The sequence below is a fragment of the Lactuca saligna genome, chromosome 8 (assembly GCF_052625555.1).
Source record: "Lactuca saligna cultivar CGN05327 chromosome 8, ASM5262555v1, whole genome shotgun sequence".
Taxonomy (NCBI): Eukaryota; Viridiplantae; Streptophyta; class Magnoliopsida; order Asterales; family Asteraceae; genus Lactuca; species Lactuca saligna.
In genome coordinates, this window is record NC_136424.1 from 264,624,053 (window position 1) to 264,632,470 (window position 8,418).

At 33.1% G+C, this 8,418-nt stretch overlaps 1 long non-coding RNA gene across 5 annotated transcripts; it reads right to left on the minus strand.

Annotated features, from left to right (window-relative positions):
- Nucleotides 1-2,099: 2,099 nt before the first annotated feature.
- LOC145011161 (uncharacterized) lies at nt 2,100-5,898 on the minus strand. Of its 5 annotated transcripts, none has more exons than XR_013664035.1 (7): nt 5,006-5,895; nt 4,592-4,641; nt 4,384-4,412; nt 4,207-4,272; nt 3,855-3,936; nt 2,968-3,068; nt 2,100-2,393 (listed from the first exon to the last, which is right to left on the minus strand). It is a non-coding gene; the product is annotated as an uncharacterized LOC145011161 (long non-coding RNA). The 5 variants fall into 5 exon arrangements; XR_013664034.1 differs by having other exon boundaries at nt 4,592-4,638; nt 5,006-5,894; XR_013664033.1 differs by lacking the exon at nt 4,592-4,641 and having other exon boundaries at nt 2,961-3,068; nt 5,006-5,898.
- Between the last annotated feature and the right edge of the window lie 2,520 nt (nt 5,899-8,418).

Below are 8,418 nucleotides of genomic sequence, written 5' to 3' on the forward strand. Positions count from 1 at the left end.
AAAAGATGATCTATTTGATCAACTCTAGGGGAAAGTTACTTCTCAAAGATCGATTTGCGGTCGGGGTATCACCAACTGAAAGTCAGGGAAGAAGATGTGTCAAAGACAACCTTCCGAACTAGGTATGGTCATTACGAGTTTCTAGTAATGCCATTTGGTTTGACCAATGCACCAGCTGCGTTCATGGATCTGATGAACCAGGTGTGCAATCCATACCTAGACAAGTTTGTAATTGTATTTATCAATGAGATCTTGATATACTCTAAAAGTAAGGCAGACCATGAGCAACATCTGAGGGTAACACTTAGTTTACTGAGGAAAGAAAAATTATTTGCCAAATTTTTGAAGTACGAGTTCTGGCTTCGGGAAGTCCAGTTTTTGGGACATGTTGTAAACGAACATGGTATCAAGGTGGACCCAGCAAAGATTGAGGCGATTGAAAAATGGGAACGACCAAGAACCCCGTCAGAAGTTCGAAGTTTTCATGGGTTCGTAGGATACTATCGAAGGTGTATACAAGACTTCTTGGACATAGCTGCACCGCTAACTACCCTGACAAGGAAAAATGTGAAGCTCGAATGGAAGCCAGAGCAAGATAATGCCTTCAACGTCCTAAAGGAAAAACTTAGCAGTGCACCAGTATTATCTTTACCAGAAGGCAATGATGGCTTTGTTGTTTATCGTGATGCATCCAAATTACTTTTGGGGTGTGTTTTGATGCAAAAAGGTAAGGTGATTACTTATGCCTCACGACAATTGAAGGTTCACGAGCGTAAATACCCAACACATGATATGGAGTTGGCTGCAGTAGTGTTCGCTTTAAAGATTTGGAGACATTATTTGTATGAGACAAGGTGTCAAATCTTCACTGATCACAAGAGTCTTAAAAACTTGTTTGATCAGAAATATTTGAACATAAGACAACAACGGTGGATGGAACTATTAAAAGATTACAACTGTAAGATATTGTATCATCTGGGGAAGGCAAATGTGGTAGCTGATGCATTAAGTCGTAAGGAAAGAAGAAAACCACCTAAGATTCGAATGATGAAGATGAACATAACCACCAGCTTACTAGATGATTTGAGAAAGAGTCGGGAAGAGGCATCGAAGGAAGAGAAGTGGAAAAGTGAAGGAGTGGTGGGAGTAATACCCTCCTTTATTTAATTAATTCAAATTCCGAGGACGTAATTTTTCTAATGGGGGAAGTTTGTAATAACTTGTGTCAAAAATAAAAATATATAATATATATAATCTGATTATATCAATATAAAAAAGAGGATTAGTTCCCAGTTAATGGGTTAATTATATACAAATTATGAGGTTTAATGTTCAAAACCGCCACCTTGCTTGGGCCAGTTAAATACGAGCAAATGAAAGGGTTTCATCGGTTTTAGACTTAGGCATTATAAATAGTATGAAAAATCAAGTTTAAACCCCATTAGAATTGCAAAAAACGACTGAGATTCGAAGGAGAATTCGGATATTCAAGGTTGTGAAGATATTTAAGATTTCTTTAGAAGTTAAGGTAAGTTCTTCTAATTTTAGTTTAAATTAGTTGAAAATATCATTTTAGATTACATATGGTGTGGTCTAGATCTATCGTATCTCCTTGGTTTGGCTATGAAGATGTTGAATTTGATGGTTATTAAAAGAGTAAAACTTGGCATAAAATGATATAAACAATCTTTGATTATATGATTCCATTTTAGATTAAAATGGATTTATTTTAGTTAGCAGCGGAGACAACTGTTTATGGGTTTCACCCAATAATTTCACGTTATTGGGAAAAATCGAAGTTGTAAAAAAAAGATAAGAATGATAGAAACTAGATAAGAAACCCCGCTTCGCGGGGGTTGGATTCGTCAATCATGTTAAAGAAAACTAACAAAAGACAATAGAAGGTGTTGTTTTTGTGTGAAATATAGTACATTGCCTGAATTGTAGACATAGTAAAGTACGTTGCTATTCACTACAATTCGCACATTTACAAACGCATAATAATTTAATATGTTGTAATATGCGATTAGAAAATGAATGTACATTGTAGCAATGGATTGTATTGTAGTTGATATCTTGCTATAAGTTAACAACTAACATTGACAAACAATCGAATGTCATACATCAAAAGCACAATATACCAAGGTTTCCATCATCAGTAAAACTTTTTCATGAATAAATATTTATTTATGCATGGATGAGGATTTCAAACTCAAGAAACCCAATTCTTTGCATATTCAAAATAAGTATATACCGATTGTTATTTACAAACTTTGCCACATTTAGATGTAGGAACATCTATTCTAATAACAACTTTTGCAGCCTGACTAATGGTTGTTTCTATGCAACTTAAGTCCTTCATTGTCTCCTTGAATCATGAATTCCTCCATATGCTGACATTTAAAAAAAATGGGTGTTACTATTACACACGAATCAAGAATCTGAAAATGTATAAAAATAAATGGATTTTACTTCACATTAAACAGTTCCAGTTCCGGTTACGACATCCTAGGAACGAACAATAGTTTCTTTTCTACCCTGAATTGGATGCTAAAACTGTATTTATTCACCATTTATAGCATTGTACTTTCCAATTTACCAGTTTATGCAACAAAATAGTTTCCTACATATGATTTCGAACTACATTTCATTATAAGACCAAAACCGTGAATATTGCATAAATTGGTAAACAAAAAAGCACGACCTTGTTGCATAAGTGGTAAAAATGTGAATCATTTTTGCATAAATTGGGAAGAAATAAAACACTATAACATAAATAAACATTCGACCGGTCAAACATTTTAACTATAAAAATAGCATGCAGGGGCAGTTTGGTCAAAAAATATTAAAATCATTTTTTTTAATTATAAAAACAATATGCTGGAGCACTTTGGTCTGATGTTGTTAGAATCATAAATTTCTAACTATAAAAAATAGTATGCAGGGGTAGTTTACAGAACTGTTTACCCAAAAAACTTAGCTTTCCACAAGGCTCATTTATGAAAGAATCTGGGATTCGGTAATAAACACTTTGAAATCCTCCTCTCATGATTGTCCTTCCTGAATATCTGCATAAAATTAGAGAATAAACTATGAAGTAGCTAAATAAATTTTATTGTGTTCCTAATAGCATGAAAGTAGGTTTTATAGCACTATAGTTTGCATCAATTTAAAAAAGAAAAATAAAAACTTGAGAAAATTAAAAGATTCCATTTAATGAATTTATATTAAAAAAATAAAAAAATCTAGATCAATTTTATTTAGACTACAAAATGGAAGCTTGACTTTATGTATAACCAAATCAAGCACCAATTGAGAGTCATTTTCCCTCCTTTTAAGAAAACTAACATATATGGTCCCTGTATATTGAACAAAAATGGGCAAATTGATAAAAATGATCTAAATGAATTCTTTAACCAAAAAAATTATATTTCCTCTTTTAAGAGTTTCATATCAATTTTTTTTTTCTGTTTAAATGGGTCAATTAACGAAAAAAAAATCCGATAAAATTACCAAATTGGATAAAAAGGTTAAAATGATCATTTTAACTAACAAATTAAAAAAAAAAAAATCAAACTTTCTGAACATCAAATGCTTGATAAGAATGAGGACTGAAATTTTGACTTGAGCCAAAGAAAAAATAGATTTTAACCTGAGCTGGCAGTGGTTGTCAATTGACCAAATTCTTTTGAACATATTTATAAATTCATGTAATGTTACTATACAACAATGTCACAACTTTTTACAACGAACATTACAAATTTAAAAAAGAAACAAATACACATAATTGATAATACCATTTTTAACAAAGCATAAATAATGTATTAAGAAATTTTTTTAAGAGCTGAAATTACCTTTACTTATGGGCACAACAGGGAGACCGTACCAGAACTCTCTTTTCTCACTACGTTTCCCACATTGACCGGTAACTATAACCTAATTCAACATTAAAAAAAATTCAAAAATTCTTTCATATTTTTTCAAAACATAACATCTTGCATTGATTTAGGGATTTATTGCTGAAGCATTCACTATTGGTGATGATAATACATCCATAAGTTTAATATAAAAGATTTTAGTCTTTGAATATTTCCTTTCAACACATTTTTTGGTTAATAAACGAAAAACTATTTTAGATAAGCTCGAAATTGGCTGAAATTTCAAAGAAAAATATAATGTTGGAGTTCATTAAGTTGGATTTCCTACTGCATAATTGCCTCCAACGTGTGAAAATGTAACCATTGTATTGATCCCTATGTTGAAGAATGGCACCTACAACAGTCATGATTAATTGCAAAAAGAGTAAGTAAGGAATAAAAGTATCAGTTAAGAATCTTAAGGTATGTTTGGAAGCAGAATTTGGAAATCCAGATTTCATTCCACCATGTCATTCCCTTCTAACATCAAAACCCCTGAAAACATAGTTAGCAGAAAGATTAATCAGATAACATAAAGCCCCCTTAAGTTCTAACTCCTCACACACAGCAAAACAAAAGTGTGAACAAAAAATTCAGCTTAAACAGTTATACAAATAGATAAAAAATGAAAATAAATAAGCTAATGGAGAAAGCATCGCTGATCAGAAAGCTACCAGATGGTGTGGCTGAAACATATTTTCTTCGAAAATTCATATCCAACCTGCTGACAGTTAATCAATGTTTATCAATAAATATAATGATCATATAGAATCCCATATACATGCAAACACGATTTGTTGAAATTTTGAACTGTTTCAGATGTGTTGATTTGAAAATGGAGAATCAGAATATGCTTTTGTGAGGGTAAAATGACCCATATCCACCAAATTTTGGCTCTGTGAAGAAATTTGTTATAAAGTTGTTCAGAATATATGATACAACAACAAATTATACATCAAATTCAAGCACTCTATGCAATAAACGCATTAAAACCTTATTTACACCGGAGTTTACTAGTATCCTACAACAATAGTTTATTCAAGTGAGTTTTTTGGTTAATCAATTGAAAATTAAGGAAAGAAACATACCGATTGGCGCGTGATGTGCATAAGCCAGTTGAAATTTTGGGTATGCTTCGAAAAGCATGTAGCGGTAGCTTCCCTCGCTTAATCTGGCGGTGAGGACGGGGAATAACGGGGAATACGATTTGGGTTTTGCAGTCGCTATCTACGACTGCATCAATCTCCCCCACGATGGAGGGCAGGAGCAAAATCGATCGGTGGTGTTCTTTTAGGGCTTGTAGGTGTAAAACTCAGAGAGGCTGGAGTAGCTGGAGGGTAGGAGACGCCCAAGATTTCTTGAGCGTAGACTATACCAGAGGTCACGTAACCTGATTAAAGAGTTGACCATTGAGCAATGGTTTATGCAGTTCAGAAAATAAAGCTGAATTTCTATTTCAATCGATATTAGGGCTTTTGTCGGCCATCACCGATGGTAGCAGAAGACGAAAATAACGAAACACACGGAACCAAAATCCATGTTTGTGAGAGGTGTAAACGGATACAAAAGCGTATGAGAAGAAGCATGGAGACGGTAATATCTGGTCTACATTCGTGTATGTATTTGATTAAATAGTCGATGTAGGAGGTGGAAGCGGTGACTGGTAGGTTTGATTGGAAGCCAGAAAAGGGAAACGAAGATGCGAAGGGTACTCGGCAGAAGAATAAAAGTAGAACAGAGGAATGGATAGACAATGGTACTCCTGAAGCTCATGAAGAAAACGGAAGAAGTGAAAAGCTGTGGAAGTGAGCGGCGGAGAGAAGCGGTGGGGTGGGAAGCACAATCGACGAACACAGGTTGAAAGCATCTCGTATTCAGGTATCGAGTAGTGGAGGCGGTGGGAAGGATGCGTATCGGTTACAATGGAAGAGGGAATGAAAAATGACACGTATTAGTTACAATGCAGATAAATGTCCATATCATCAGCAAAATATAAGGGCAAGAAGAGCATAATAGAAATGGGAATTTTGACAAAAGACAACCCAAAATTTCCAAAATGTTCAAAAGAAATAATAGAAGGACCAATCCTATCAATCCCTTAGCTACTTTACTGTAGCTAAGGGTGGATAAATTTAATATATAGTATAATAGAAAAAAATAGCAGGTTAAGAAGGAAGACAATTCGGGTCAGTTACTATGAGCAGGCTTACAAAACATGTCATCTGATTTATAAATAGATATAACACATTAAATTTGCTTAGTGGCCCAGTTGTAAAAAGCACCTATTTGATTGTTCCATCGATAGGCATGTACATTCATTTTTTTGCAAACCCAACAAATAATTGCAGAAAAGGCCCTTCTGAGTTAAATCACTCATCCTTTTAAATTTAAAGTTTTGGCATCTTGTAATCTTGTATATTACTTTTATTGTTATTAAGAGTTGCATTGTAGCCCTTGAAGTTTTGGTAATTAAATATTTCTACCCAATTTATTTAATAAATAATTAGTTTATTATTTCCTTTAAAAAATTTATGCTTTAATATATATATATATATATATATATATATATATATATATATATATATATATATATATATATATATATATATATATATATATATATATATGATAACTAAAATATTAGTTGGACAAACAAGGCGTGCGAATAATCGAACCCCACACTATGAAATCATAAGATGTTTTTAGGATTATGTCCATAGAGAAATATATTGGTTAAATGTAGGGTGCATGTAGCGTGATAAACTTTGGTTAAGACCTAACGCCAACATGGTGAGTTTCGTGTGGATTTTGTGGTTGCTTACTTGAAAAGTTAATTCTAAATGATTTGCAATTACATGTTATTGTTATTATTGCTATGAATATTTGTGTGAATTTTTATGAATTATTTCACATAAAATGGTGAAAATGGTGGGTGATGTATATATAGAGAACATGTGTATTACTATACGGTCTTATTAGTAGTCAACGTACAGGGTGTAGTACGCGGTGGAGAGCTTATGCTCTGATTAATTAGTCGTAAGCATATTTGTTGTGCCCGGCGGAGAGATTTGTTCCCTAAAAATGATTGTAGTTCTCTTATGTATCACCAATGGTGGTAAGAAGGGAAACACATTATATTTGATAAATTGTTGCATTTGTTTTTATTTTATTGACGTCAATATGCTTGAAAACCACGAACTGACTAGGTCCTAGGTTTACCTATTAAAATCTTTAAATGCACGCAACCCATGAAATAACGTAGCGAGTGGCAACGGAAATGGAAAAGATAAAACTCAGACTTGAAGAAAGTGACAAGCTTTGAGGAGGACGTAACGCACTAAGTGTTTATTTAAATTTCTATTCGCTTCCACAATTATTATTAATAATGATATTAGTATTTGAATTTTCGAATTTCAGAACTTTTAGAGACCATGTTAAATTAATATTGGTATTTAAAATTTTGGATCCTTACAATATGCCTCCAAGAAATACCCAACGATTTCTTCCCATTCCCCTTTTCCCAACGATTTCTTCCCATTCCCCTTTTCTCATCGTTGGTGTTTGTCATTTTCTATTTCAATGATCTGTAATTCACGTGATATTTGATTCGACGATGTAAGCCAAGGGTAGTTTTTGTTAGGTTAGGATCTGTAATTCTGTAGCCATATCATATGCGAAGAGTTTATCCCATGCCAGGTATTAAAAAGCCCATGAATATTTCTCCTAACTCAAAACTCATAAGTCCTAACAAGGCTGGAGTTAGCCACGTCTCCAAGGACATTGTTTGGGCTTTTTAAGTTTTTTAGTCCACTATTAGTATTACTATTAAACTATTGACCCAAAAAAATTACATTTTCATTTTTGTTTAATAGATTTTTAAAGTCACCCGTGTCGATACTCAGATTCTTCTTTTTTTATTTTAGGGAAAATGACATGAAAGCCCTTATTGGTATTAGGTAACCGGTAGGTTACCTAAAAACCGGCTACAAGGGTAAAAATGAACAAGTTAAACAAAACTTTGGGCTTTATTTGACCTAAAATACGTTTAAGGGTAAAATCGATATTTTTGTGAAAACTTAAAGATTTTAATGCCATTTTCCGCTTTCTTTTACTATGTGATCATGATTAATGATTGCATTTGTTGCAATCCCCCCACGATCCCTTATCATTCCAACACATGTATCATCTAGCAAATCCACCGAAGATCCTTTTAAAAAAAGTATCATTTTCATCAAAGTATACAAGGAATCCAACATTAGGCTAAGGACCATTCCGCAAGCGTAAGGTGATTTGGCATATGTTTAATTTAGTTTTATTTTTTTATTTTTAATTTTCTTCTTATTTTTTTCCTCAAAATGTTTTATTTTGTTAAATTTTTTGGGTATTAGATTTTATTTGTATGAACTGTGGATTGCAGCCCATTGTATTTGAAACGGGTATAAAAGGTTACGTTCTAGCCGAAAACACTTACTACTCCTCATTCTCTCATTTTCGGCCGCAA